Source organism: Rattus norvegicus, chromosome 1, assembly GCF_036323735.1.
Source record: "Rattus norvegicus strain BN/NHsdMcwi chromosome 1, GRCr8, whole genome shotgun sequence".
Lineage (NCBI taxonomy): Eukaryota > Metazoa > Chordata > Mammalia > Rodentia > Muridae > Rattus > Rattus norvegicus.
Genome location: NC_086019.1, coordinates 161,549,123 through 161,563,985, shown reverse-complemented (window position 1 = coordinate 161,563,985; position 14,863 = coordinate 161,549,123). Strand labels below are relative to the sequence as shown.

General features: G+C 39.3%; 1 protein-coding gene across 7 annotated transcripts in view; it reads right to left on the bottom strand.

Moving 5' to 3' along the window:
* The window catches only part of Pak1 (p21 (RAC1) activated kinase 1), a 115,225-nt gene that overhangs the window by 73,638 nt on the left and 26,724 nt on the right, over positions 1 to 14,863 (bottom strand). For 2 of the 7 annotated variants that reach the window (XM_063287516.1, XM_063287517.1), the window contains exon 2: positions 1,053 to 1,146. The exons of 2 other annotated variants lie outside the window; for them this stretch is intronic. The gene's annotated coding sequence lies outside the window, so the exon portion shown is untranslated. Of the gene's footprint in view, positions 1 to 1,052; positions 1,147 to 9,292; positions 9,452 to 14,863 lie in introns of those variants that run through there. 3 more of the 7 variants (XM_063287520.1, XM_006229754.5, XM_063287524.1) reach the window with 3 other exon arrangements.

Sequence of the window (14,863 nt, the reverse complement as noted above, 5' to 3'; positions counted from 1 at the left end):
CACACACAAGATTTTAAATGAATAAACATGATGATTTTATGGGGACATACGCCCACCATTTTAAGTAAAGAACATCTATACTCTTTCCCCAGACTCCCTTAGGCTTTAAGGTAATGATATGACACACTTCTAGCCAGGACACTTTTTATGAATTCAAGGGAAATGGTTACTTTCAATTGTACAATAGGACACAGAAGTAGTGCTAGTTCCTCCTTTGCCCCATTCTTCCTTTCTCTGGTTCTTCCTTCTACTCTACCCGAGTAGGGAAAGACAAAGCGCCTGGTTTCCAGGTTCTTGTATATTTGAGCCCATGCAGCCATCAACCACCTTCCTCTTTAAGAAATTTTATCTTTACTTTTTTAAACTACTATTAGGTTCTCTACTATACTATAGCTAAAAATACTTCTTATCTAAAGCAGCAAAATAGAAAAAAAATGAGAAAAAAATTATCCTTAGTAGTCAAAATCACCAATTCCTTATCAGCCATTTGTTTCTCAATTATTATTGTCATTATTATTGCTTGTAGTCACTGGTCCCTAAACATAACTGAATTCCACTTATTACCATTACAGAATAGATTACAGAAGCTGTGAGTAGATATAAAAGGACTTTATACTTTATAATTTTTTATATTCCCAGTAAGTTCTTTAAACAAAACATTCAGGAAAAAATAAACATTAACCTATTTTTAGAATGACATCCAGGATATTTATGCATATAAAATATACAACTTATTACTCAGGTAATAAAAACAAAACTGTAGCATACTACCAACTTCTCATGCTAAAAGCAGCCATAACAATTCAGGATCAAATTTTGTTCTGACAGAACTGGAAGTCAAGCCAAACTTTTCACACTATCCAAACACTCTCTGTGGATAAAGCAAACAGTGTTCGTTAAGAAACATATTATCCATTAAGGTGAGAGCTGGGAATTTTTTGCAAAAGGCAAAATATTTAAGGTTTTGTGGGTTATCTATCTGTCTCAACTATTCAACTCTTACCTTCTTTGTGTAAGGTTAGCCACAGACAATATATAAATGAACACTGTACCTGTGATCCTACGAAACTTTTATGACAGAACCAGGCAACATGTCAGATGTGTCCCAGAGGCAGCAGCCAAGGATTCTTTGGTTAAGTAGCAGGCCTAGATGACCAAGTAGAAAATGAACTCGCTAAAGTATAATGGGTAGCTCACAAACATGGAAATGAAGGGGAACAGGCTTAAGGCTAAACTTTCAGAGCAAAGCACAAAGCTACACTGAAGAACTAGTCCAGTGAAGAGACTACTGTAGCTCCTTCAGCTCACTAGATTCACCTTCACTGAAACTCAGTACCCCATTACTTTCTTACCGAGGTTCTCAAGTTCCAAGTGTGGTGTAGGCATATTAGACTTTAAAACATAGGTCACTGCCTGAGCCTCAGAGCAACCTACATTCATACCATGGAACACATTCCCTACTCTCCCCTGTACATACAAATAAATGAACGTATGTTTTAAAATTAAAATTTAAGAAGTCAACTTTAGGGGCTGGGAAGATGACTTCACCAAGTACATGCTACCCAAGTCATACCTAGAACTCATGTAAAACACACATGGAGCACCACATATGGATCTGAAATCACAGCACTAGAAGGTGGTGAGAGACAGAGACAGGGAGATCCCTGGAGCTCGCTGGCCAATCAATATAGCCAAATTGATGAATTTACCTTCAGTGAAAAACCCTCTTTTCATATAGACAGCAATTAAGGAAGACTCAGCAAGTACCTCTGACTTCCACTCACTCAAGCACATGTCCTTTTGTACATACACCACACACACACAATTTCAAGTTAGCTTCATTACATTAATTTCACAAATGAGAAAAAAATGAGATACAGAAAGCTTAAAACTTGACAAAAACCATAAACCTAAATAATACCACAATTTGAAACAGAATCTACTCCACTGTACTAGATTTCTATGCTACTTCCCAATTACTGAAAATAAGATTTTCTTCCTCTTTAGTTTCAGTTACCACTAGGCAGCTATCTTGAGTGAGGAACACTTTCTTGTCCCTTAGGATGAATCATAATAACAGTCACATAGATAAAGATAAACAAATACCTTGACTCCATTCCTGAAGAGATAGAAATTTCCTAATCTCAATTTTGAAATTGCTTTACAAAAAAAAAAAAAAAAAAAAAAAACCTTGACTGAGAGGCCAGCTGTGGTGGTGCATGCCTTTGGTCCCAGCATTTGGGAGGCAGCGGTAGTTGGATCTCTGTAAGTTTGAGGCCAGTCTTGGTTATGTAGTAAGTTCCAGGCCTGCCAGGAGTGAGATCCTGTCTCAAGAAATAAAACCTTGAGTAGAAACACAATCTCAAACCACTCCTTCTTTACTAGTCACTGCTGTGATCACAAAAGAACAAATAAAGATAGAAATAGGAAAGGCCATCCAGAGCTGCCTCCCCTGGGGGTCCATCCCATATGAAGACCCCAAACCCAGACACTATTGCTGAGCCAAGAAGTGCTGGCTGACAGGAGCCTGATAGACTCTGCCAGAGCCTTACTGATACAGATGTGGATGCTCACAGCCAACCATTGGACTGAGCAGGGGAACCCCAATGAAGAAATTAGGGAAAAGACTGAAAGAGTTGAAGGGATTTGCAACCCCATAGGAAGAACAACAATATCAACAACCAGACCCCCACCCCAGAGATACCAGGGACTAAACCACCAACCAAAGAGTACACATGGAGAGACCCATGGCTCCAGCTGCATATGTAGCAGAGGATGGCATTGTCTGGCATCAATGGGAAGGGAGGCCCTTGGTCCTGTGAAGGCTCCATGCCCCAGTGTAGGGGAATGCCAGGGTGGTGAGGTGGGAGTGAGTAGGTGGATGGGGGAGCACCCTCACAGAAGCATGGGGAGAAGGATGGGATGGGGGGTTGCGGAGGGGAAACTGGGAAAGGGGATAACATTTGAAATGTAAATAAAATATCCAATTTTAAAAAGTAGAAAAGAAAAAAGCTTAAGAAGGGGCTGGAGAGATAGCTCAGAGGTTAAGAGCATTGTCTGCTCTTCCAGAGATCCTTAGTTCAATTCCCAGCAACCACATGGTGGCTCACAACCATCTGTAATGGGATCTGATACCCTTTTCTTGTATGCAGGCAGAATGCTGTATACATAATAAATCTTTTCTTAAAAGCTGAGAGAGAGAGAGAGAGAGAGAGATTGAGATTGAGATTAATTTTCAAAAAGTTACAACTTAGGATGGAAAAGACAAGGCCTGCTGCTATGATTAGAACACATAGACAAGCCAGTAAACCCTAAAAAGTGAGTTCTCTCTATTCCCTCCTTCCCAGACACCTCCACCATCCTGCAAGAAACCCAGCCTAGATTGCTTCCTTTCTCCATACAAGTCCAACATAAGCAAAAACAACGCAAACTAAGTCACTGAGAAAGTCTACAGTCCTTCTTGACCTAAGTGGCTCTGCAGACAGACTGAATGGCACACAGGCTTTCAGGTGTCATATGATGACACAATGTGGGCCTTCAGGCAAATAGACTTTTTGATACAGTGACATGCCTATTATTTGCAGCTTTGACTACCCATTATTTGCTCATGGTCAGGAAGTCTTAGTATGATAGTCTAAGAAAAAAAAATGATACACTTAGAATTTACAAAAAGAGAGAATAGTGAGACTATGTAATCTCAGAAAGAGCTCCGGCACAAGATATACTTTTAGATCCTGTGGAGTCCAGGATCTAATAAACTTGTTCCTGTACTTAAAAGCTTCTCAGCTCAGTGAAGGGTAAGAATGGATCTCAAATGAAAGCAACAGATTCATCACTACCCAAAACTTGTTCTCTCCACAAGTGCCATCAGCCTTCCCAAGTCTTCCTATGTATCCGCTAGATGCAGGGAATGAGTTGAGAACACTGAATGAGCAAGCAAACTAATCAGGCCAACAGATATTCAGAATTAATCACAAAAAATGAAGAACGTAGAAAGTACTTCAGCACAGGGAATTAATTCTGACTACCAAAAGCTGAAAGGCTTTATCAAGTATTTCCTCCTTCCCCTCAGGATATTCTCCTCAGCACACGGAGGTTCGAATAAGCCAGACCAAACAGTCTGTGATAATTGCTAAAGTTCAACGAAAAATAAAACAATGATGAGGATGAGTAGCTGCTATGGGACAGTGCAAGAACTGTCAACAAGAGCAAACTTTATCCTTCCTTTAAAAGGACCTACATGGCCCATAACTCCAGGATCACATGGCCATATATAATGTTAAGAGTAAAGCTGAGGCTAGACTCTAAGTCCCTTATTCCAGCATTTCTTAACCTATGGGCAATGACCAGTTTGGGGTCAAAGAGCCCTTTCATAGGAGTCACCTAAGATCATTGGAAAACACAGATATTTACATTACTATTCATAACAGTAGCAAAGTTACAAAGTAACAATGAAAATAATTTTATGGTTGGGAGGTCACCACAACAGGAAGAACTATGTGATAAAGTCATGAGACCAGCAGACTGAGAACCACTGCTTATCCCCTTTATGCTACATAGAGCTTATAGGCTACCGGAAAGATCCTTTCGTGAAGATGGTAAGCTTATACATCTGATACTGACTAAATGTCAGGTTATACAGAAGAAAGGAGAAGGTGATGAGCTTCAGCTGAGTCAGAGCTTCTTCTAAGCTTTTTGGTGAGGTTTACAAGATATTAGCTTCTTTTGGCATTTGGTGAGGAAGAACTTAGCAAGAGAGTCTCCTATTTCAGAGGAAAATAAGATTCACTTATTAAGTACAAAGCTTAAGGACCCCAGATTTTCTTTCAACACTAGGATATGGCTCTGTTATTCTAAAGATCCTTGCTCCCATTTTGGTCCAGTCCTTTGAGTGTTCAAACAATCAATGACCAAATTAGTCTCAGACCTACTGTCTCCTCCAGTGTTCAGGAATGTTTAGGCTGTGGAAACAAGCAAGAACAAGAGCAAACTTTATCCTTCCTTTAAAAGGACCTACATGGCCCATAATGTCGAGATCTTGTCAGACTTGGAAGTTGAATCCAGTTTTGATTCTTGATTCTGTCCTCTGAGCTGGTTATGTAGTTCTCTGATCTGGACATTTTAATCTATCAAATGGGGATAAACAACTACTATGAAGTGTCACAAAAATAATATTTAAAATGCAAACAATACATTGAAGACCTAAAATATTCAGATCAATTCCCATGTGAAGATTCAGGTGTGGTTACATGTCCTATAACTCATCCATGGGGGTTGGGGGAGAAAGATTGCTGGAACTTGATAGCCAGCAGCCCGGCCAAAAACAAAAAAAACAAAAACAACAAAAAATTTAAAAAAAAAATGCTTTTAAAGGGTAGGTCCAGGCTTAGTAAGAGACCTTGTCTCAAAGGAATAAAGCAGAGAGCAACAAAGGATGCCTGCTGTGCTCATCTGCACTCTGTGCACGCACCTACAGATGTGCACCTATTACCACACACAGAGCACCTGCTGCATGATTTCACTTGCAGGCAATATCTACCCAAAGTAGGTAAATCAAATCTACAGAAACAAAAATAAATTAATAATTGCCTAAGATTAGGACAATAGGGTTATTGGAGATTAAGTTGAAAGCTAATGGGTTTCTCATAGGATGGCCAAATATTTTAAAACTAGATTGTAGCACCAGTTGTATGAACAACTCTGAATAAACTAAAATAGCACTCAACTGTATGTACTTTAGATGGTATGTGAACTCTATCTTAATAAAACTGCTAGAGGCCGGGGATGTGACTCGATTGGTAGAGTGCTTGCCTAGCATACATGAAATCCCAGGTCCCATCCTCAGAACTGCACAAAATCAAATATGATAACATAGCCTTGAAATTTCAGGGAAGTAGAGACATCAGGATCAGAAGCTCAAGGTCATCCTGGTCCAGTGAGTTGAGGCCACCCTGGGCTACATGATACCCAATCTCAAAAGACAAACAAAAATAAAATAAATCTGTTAAACATAACAAAGCTATGCAAAAGCAACTACTGAGTATAAGAGGCTGGCCTACATTAAGACTCTTCCACTCATTGCTTATATAATCATGACTTCTCATTGGACCTTACCCCTACCTTTGCAAAACTGGTAGAAGATTAGGATAAATAAACAAACAAACATGAAAATACTTTACATACAGTTGAAGTACTAGAGACACTTCTTTTTGTTAATAAGCATCTCTTGTAACTAGTATTAATGACAAAAAATACTGAAACTGAAAGACAAAACATTTCCTTACTTTATTTAAGTAGCTTTGTCGCTTTCTCCCATAAGCTAGAGAAAATGAACACCTATTAGAAACTTTAAGGTATATGCATTCACACATTCAGACCTGGCCACATCCCCCTTGCCAACAAAAAAGGTTACCCAGATATGACGGTGAGTGTCTTTACAGCATTTGGAAGGTAAAGACAGACAGATCTTTGTGACTTAGAGGCCAGTCTAGTTCCAGACACATACAGCAAGGGTAATAGTGAATCGGTTTTGTTTGTTTTTTTCTTCCCTATAAACTAACCTTCTGTTTTAGCTGGTGTGCTTTGACAACTGTGTTGCCACTGAAATAGGAAGAAGTTGTCAAGAATAGTAGTTGTAACATGACTTCCAGTTCTGGATTGACGGGGATAGCACAGCATCCCTGGTCCTCCAGAGACATTTATTCTATGGTCAGAGGCTGTACTAGAAGGACATTATTTATGAGCAAACAGAAGGGAAAAGAGAAAAGAACAGTTGTTTATCACTTTTGTTACATAAAATCACTTAGCCCCAGTCACAAGAAGCATGAACACAAGCAAGCAGCATGTGGTTTTCAAAGAATTCAGGGCTCAATAACAAAAAAAAAAATCAGAACTTGTCCCAAACTACTACTAAATTGCTATATAATCTTAACTAAATCAACCTCAGTTGATCACTTTCCTTCCCGTGTGCTTACTGGGCGATTCAGTATTTTCACAAGTAAGGAAACAACTACACGCAAAAGTCTGCATACAACAAAATTGTCTCTATGCTTACAGAGTTACAAGACAGAATACTAAAGCTGGAAATTTAAAAAACAAAAACCCTCCAATTATAACATAATTGTAACTTGTGTCCCAGAGCCAATACAAATCAGTTAGATGTGGAAATTTTACCAACAAATTCCAGATTACAAATTAAAAGTAGCCTCTCTCAGCTCTCTTTCCAACATAAACAGGCTCAGTATTTCTCTGTCACCTTACTATACAGTTCAGCTGAAGGTATTATGTCTATCCTAAATAGACAAGATATGTAACCAGTGCCAGCCAGCTCAAGGTGTTACCATGTATCTACACAAGCCTCTTTCTCAGTGTCTGTCTGTCTGTCTGTCTGTCTGTCTGTCTGTCTGTCTGTCGACAGGGTCTCACTATGGAGCCCTGCCTGTCCTGGAACTCATTCCATAGACCAGCTGGCCTTGAACTCAGAGATCAGCACTTTAATCCCAAATGCTGAGGTTAAAAGCACGCACATCACCATCTCGCTTCTTTCTCAGTTTCTTAAACCACAACTAGAAATAATACTGGTATTGTTGGAAGGAAAAAATAGAGAAAAGTACTCTGAAAATTATAATGCTTTATTAGATAAACAAGACTAAAGCCTTAGAAAGAAATTAAGCCTTTACCCCAGTGTGCTACAATGCTTAGCAACAGGTATACAACAAAATCTATAGCCCATGACAATATAAGAACAATGTCACAGACTGAGTGTAAGATTGAGTTCAAATAGCAGACAGGTCAGGCACTTAGGGCAACCCCTAACAACACATACTGTAACAACATTAGCACCTATTAATTCATGCATGCAACCTTTTTTCCCTCCGTTTTCTACTCTATAAAACTGTGATAACAGTACTTACCTCAGAATTATTATATGGATAAAACAAGCTATTATACTTAAGGTTTACAACAGTGCCTGGCACACAGTAAATACTTTAGGAGATCAAATTAATATTAGCTTTATCTTCTAGTTATCCTCACAATTTATATAGAGTACTAAGTCTCAGTTACAGCTGATTTTGGCCCACAATGACATTTAGCAGTATCTAAACAGTTCTGATTGTCATGACTTTGTGGCATATTGATTTCCAGTAGATTAATGACAAGGGCACTACTAAAGATCTAATGATGGAGCTGGAAAAATGGCTTATTGCAAAAAGAGCTTTCCACACAAGTATGAGGACCTGAATTCAGGTTACCAGCACGCAGATAAAGACCAGACATTGCAGCACAAACCTATAACCCCAGAACTGAGTAGGTATAGACAGAGAAATCTCTGTGGCTTACTGTAAGGCTAGCTCTAGGTTCAGTGAAAGACCCTGTCTCAAAATTAAGATGGTGAGGTTGGAGATGTCTCAGCTATTACAAGCACTTGTTGCTCTTGCAGAGGATCCAGGTTCAATTCCAAGCACCCACGTGGTGGATTCACAACCATCCATAACTCCAGTCCCAGGGGATCCAACAGACATACATTTGGTGAGCATACAAGCAAGCAGATAAAACATCGTAAAGTAAAATCTTTTTAAAATCTTGTTTTGTTTCATTTTTTTAAAAGGGTAGAGAACTAGAAAAAGAAGCCTACAGTTGACTGCTGGTCTCCACATGCAAATGCACAGTAAGCACACCTGTCCACACACACAAATATACCACACATGTACACATACACAATTTTAAAAAAATAAACATCCTATTATTAACAGGATGGTCCCATATCCACCCAACAGAGAATTCTATTACATGAAATAACAAATCCCGAGGTTGAGAAGTGAATATAGATTAAATACAACTGTAAAACTCAGCACTCAGAAGGCAGGAAAATCATGAGTTCAAGGTCTCTATATAAAACAGATCACACAGAAGTTCTACCTTCTGACCACCTCTGAACTGATTTAACACACGAATCTATCTTCTAAATCTTATTAAATGGGGATAAACATTTTAGAGCTCCCTTTACCAAAACTCAGAATGGGCAAGAACTTTACAAAAGAACAAAGATCTGTGGGAGAACAGCTATTCTTTTCTCCTGTGCCTGGGCTACTGTTTTTCCAGGAGCTAATACAAAGGTACCTTGTGAGTACGTATTCTCTCTTCTCCTCTTCCTCTCTCCACCATTCCACAGGTTTAAAACCAAGATCTAGTTCCTTCATCAGAGAACAGACACTAGTGACCTCTTTCCTCACATTCAGAGTTGCCCCAGAGCTCCAGTTTGGACTGTGGATCAGAAGGCCTTCCTCCTTACCTTGCCCAGGGATCCCTTTCATGCAGAGTCACACCTACTGCTACCCCTTCCCAAGATTAGGCAGATGTTCTCCAGAGAAGCCTGGGTTGGACAATGTGAAGTCATTTCCTTTCCCCAGCTTACAGGAATGAACTGGGCTCGGGGAGGGGCCAAAGGCAAGTTGTAACAGCTTACTTTGGACTTTCTCCCCAGGAAGTAGCTTTGAAGAGAAAGAATGACTGTGGGTATCTTAGTGAGAGAAAACATGGAGAATGGGCTTTAGAGAGTGACCAACCAACACATACGGATATTTATCAAGTATTTCTCACATGTAGTTCTTACCAGTATTTCATGGGGCAAGTGCTTCACAACTCTCTCTCTCTCTCTCTCTCTCTCTCTCTCTCTCTCTCTCTCTCTCTCTGTGTGTGTGTGTGTGTGTGTGTGTGTGTGTGTGTGTGTGTGTGTGAGAAAACATTAAGCAAGTGTTCATTATGTGCCAGCCACTGTCATAAACTTACCTCACTCAGTCTTCACAAGCAGCTTGAGATTACTATTTACCTTAATTGCAGAGATGAAGAAAGTAAGGGTAGGGGGTAGCTAGCTTGCTACTCATACACCCACAAAATAGTTACAGCTGAAATTTATTCCTATATATTTTTTTAAGCACAAGAAAGGTAAGCTGCCATGATAATTAATTTCATGTGCCACAGGCTGCCCAGATTAAATGTCAGTTATATTGTTGGTGTATTTGTGGGTGTTTCAAGATTACATTAGTATCTGAATCCATGGACTCAGCAGAGTGCCCTCTTCTCTGCTAATGGATATTGGCCAGGCTTTTAGAACCTGTGCGGAACAAAAGGTAAATGAAGGAGGAATTCACTTCTTTCAATTCCTGCCTGTCAGTCTGAGACATATATCCTATCCTCTCTTCTTTCAACCCTCAGAAAAGGATTTAGATCATCTGCTGCCCTAATTCATAGGCCTCCAGACGAATATTAATAAATGTCTGGATTCCTGGGTTTCTAGTTGGAAAGTAGCATCCTCTATAATTGTAAAAGCCAAAGCCACATAATAAACATTTGAGGGAGAACTTCTACTAATACAGCTTTCAACTACTTTCCTGAACTATGTGTTTTGTTTTGTTTTTTTGAAATGTCTCACCCTGTAACCCAGGATGGCCTCAAACTCACCGAAATCCTTGTGCTTGGGACCACAGACATACCTAGTAGAATTTTTTTTTGTGGTTTTTTTTTTAATATATATATAATAAAAACTTTTGGGTTTTCTGAGAACTTTTTTGTTTGCTTGCTTATTTACTTATTTCTAGAGACAGGGGCTCTCTTTATACCCTAGGCTGTTCTGGAACTCACTATGTAGACAAGCCTGGCTTCGAACTCAGAAATCTACTGTATGCCACCACTCTTAGCTTCCACTGGAAACTTTTTAATGCATAGTTTTAAAGAACCATTTATCCTTACATAAGCTTATATTGGGGTTTGATTATATTTCCTCATGTATAGTTTAGTAACAACCATGTTAATTACTGAACATATAGTTCCTATGTACTTGTTTCTGCTCATTTCCCAACACCTAAAATTTAATGTTACTAAAATCTTAACCTTACTTGTGCATTGACTCACGTAGGTCTGCCATGTGTTCAAGGTTACAAACCATGAGCACTACTAGCCTTAGACCTTCGCACTTTCTCCTAAGGATTCTCAGGATAAACTTGACATGGGAAATTTTAGTCTTTAGATGGCAGAATCTCAATACAGTGGGGGAAGGGAAATACAGACTGCATGTGGAGGTCAGAGGACAACTCAAATCACCAGGCTTGGCAGCAAGTAACTTTACCTGCTGAGCCGTCTTATCAGCTTAATACTTAACTTTTGCAAGACTGCCTTCTTTGAATATTTATTCTACTTGCTGTCTGTATCACATAGCAGGCAATTCCATAAGCTTTGTCTTAGGTACTCGTGCATCAGATTTGTTCCAGACTCTGTCACACGTCTTTAAGGGAAAAAATATGTCCTAAAATGGAGCAAAGTGACTCAATCCTATAATTCCAGCACCTGAGGGACAGCAGCAGCAGAACAGCCAACCTGGACTCCAGGCTGACTACATAGTGAAACTCTGAGGAAAAAAAATCAAGGAAGAGAAAAAGAGGGAGAGGGAAGGATGGAGGGGGAAGAGAAAGAAGGATAAGGGGAGGAAGAGGAAGAGATTCTTAAACTGCTTTAATGCCAACCTACATACAATAAGAACAAATTTTACATTGAGTCCTAGCACACGCCTATGCATGCACGTGCATACATGAAAATCTAAATGTAAAACTGCAATAAAGCTTCATAAAACAGTCTGTACTCAGCTGGGGGTAGAGGATGCATACAGGAGGATGTCAGAAATTCCAGCTGTGAAACTCCTAATGCTTGAGTGTTAGCATTCTTAAAACCAACCTAGCACTTTAAATCCACAATTTAATAGTTATAGCTTAATGGTCTGAAACAACACTGACCTTGAGAAACTCCCATATTAAAAGAGGCAAAAGACATGAAAAAATTAATTACATCAGAGCTAGCATTTCAAAAACTGTATGTCTAGTAATCCAATCCAAGATCTAACCCAGGTCTGCTGCCCAGATCAAATATCAAAATTCTTTCAGTACAACACAGTCCCAATCCATGTGGTAATGTCCCTAAAGAGGCACATTTCCATTGAGAGATGTAAAGTAAACTGGGTGGTGTGGCACACACCTTTAATCTCAGCATTTAGGAGGCAGAGGCAGGCAGATCTCTGAATCTGAGACCAGCCTGGTACACAGAGTGAGTTTCAGGACAGCCAGGGCTACAGAGAGAAACCCTGTCTGAAGGGGGAAAAAAATTAAGGGAGCAAAAGGGGAAAGTTCAGTGGCTGAGCTTTCTGACCCATGTCTAGAAGTCGGAATTCCCCATGTTTTTACAGAAGTTAGACATTTTGTTTATGTCTAAAGTAGTCTATAAACTCTGTGATCCATAAATGCTTGTAGGTGAAATTCTTTACTTTCTCTTATAAAGTTGAAACAGTTTGATATTTTTAAGATGAAGTGTATATTAGATGTTTTATTTTGTTTTGTTTGCAGTGCTGGGAATTGAACCCATGGCCTTACACATGCTAAATAAGTGCTCTGAGCTATATTCCCACTCCTGTTGTATTTTAATAGAATCTGTCATTCCTAATAGAAGTCTCAAAGTACACAGGCCACATGGTGCTTAAAGATAAGTTTCAGATATTGCTTACAGTTTCTCTAAGAAAACTGCCCATGGAAAGAAATTCAAGAACTGGAATTGCTACTGGAAGCAAGAATTCTAACCACATTTTACAAGAGAATTTCTGTATGGCCTTGAATTATTCATCTACAAAACAGTAGCAAGACTAATAATCAGTAAAGCATCTTTATTACTAAAGTGAGAAAAAAACATGCAAAACTAAGTAAAACAATCTTTGCTAAAGATAAGGATGATCTGAGGTCCTAAAACTAAACTTCTTGATCTCTACCTTGCACAACATTTTCAAGCTGGAAAAAGAATGGAAAAGTCAAAAACAATGTTCTGTTTCACCAGTCTCATTTCATCTGTCTAAGCCTGTTTCCTCATATAAGAAGCCAGTGATTAGAAACCACAGAGGTGTGTATTTTCACTTTCAGAGACAAAATTCCCATCGTGAAAATGACCACAGCAGTCCAGCTCTCTACTGTGGAAGAATGTTAGCAGATGTGGGAACTATTTGGTAAGAACCCTACATACTGAATCTAAACATAAAGTAAAAGCTGTGCTAAACGCCTATTTGAAGAAACTATTTTAGTTTTAAAATTCTCCAATTCTCTTGGACCACAATAGTTGAAGGACTAATCTTTATCAGACTATGCTAGGGATAGGAAAAGGCCTAGAGAGCTTTCTGGTCCTTTGCATCCCTCTCTCCTATGTCTCTACCCCAACACAATTCCACTGACTCCAGGGAGCAACATGATTCTACTTGTCTTCTCTTTTCAGGGCTTTTTCTTAAATTATAGAGAAGAAAAGAGGAGTTAAATTGTAAAAGAAAAGAGTCAGGTATATTTGCAGGTAAGTACCATGATCTACACCAGAGAAGACATCTAAAGAGATCAGGAATATATAATAAGATACTGCTCTATCAAACAGTAGGCAGCCACTAGTCAGTGGTTCCCTAAACTGCTACATAAAAGAGCATGAGACAGAGGAACCCAGTATGGATATTTACTAGCCTCAGACACCCATACTATTATAAACTACCCTTGTCACTGGTAAACCAGGTTATTATAAGCTGAGCTGCCAGGTGCCTCTACTAGACAACCTTGAGGCATCTGTTAATTCACTCAGAGTCTGAACAATTCCAAAGACAAACCGCCAGTTCAAGCGAAATAAATGTATCTATATCTAACAAGACTAAATTTTATTGAATACTAATTCTTGCTACTCTGGCATAAACTATTTTTATTTGTATTTTTACATTTTATGCGAGTACACTGTCGCTGTTTTCAGACACACCAGAAGAGGGCGTTGGATCCCATTACAGATGGTTGTGAGCCACCATGTGGTTGCTGGGAATTGAACTCAACCTCTGGAAGAGCACTCAGTGCTCTTAACCACTGAGCCATTTCTCCAACCCTATTTTTAAATTTTTAACTACCATCTATCCAAAATTCACAAGACATATGAATGAAAATAGCAAAACAAAACCACAGAATCAACTACCTAAGGCTCACAGGGGTTCAAGGACTGAACTGACAATTAGGGAGCCTACATGAGACTGACCTAGGCCCTCTGCAAATGTTATGGACATGTAGCTTGGTCTTCTTATGGACTCCTAACAATAGGATCACAGGCTGTCTCTGATTCTTCTGCCTGCTTTTAGGAGCCTTTTTTCTCCCACTGGGTTGCCTCACCCACCCTTAATATGAGGAAATGAGCCTAGTCTTATTGCAATTTGATATTCTATCATATCAAGTTTAGTTGAAATCCCTGGGAGGCCTCCTTTTCTGAAGGGAAATGGAGGATGGGATCTGATGGGTGGGTGAGGGGGAGGGACGAGGAGGAGAGGAGGGAAACAAACAAAACTGAGAGAAGAATAAAAATAAATACATTTTAAAAGAGAGCAATCTCCTAAACAGTGTCAACTGCAGGCCTCTCTTCTCTTGCCCACCCCCCAACTCCCCATAGAGCAGAGCCTGTCCCATGCCCTCTGTCTTTCCAAGGAAGATGTTTATCCCTCAAGACATGGAGAAGCTGTACCACTTTAGGGACAGAAGATATATCCATTGGTAACGAATGCCTATGTCTGCCAACCCTTTAAAATAAATAAAAATTCTTAAAAGTGAAAGGGAAGAGAAAAAGAAAATCTAGGTTTCTTAAGAGTCATCCAGGTATGCTGTTCTGTTGCTGTACCTGCAGAAATAGAGAAAAGAGGGTACTCTTAGGCTCCTTGCCCTGCAACATCAAAAACCAACCTTTTTCTTTCTTCTGAAAACTTTAAGACTTTTAATCAATACAGCCATCCATTTCCAAGACTTTTTTAAAAGCTTCAAAGTCTCTTTAC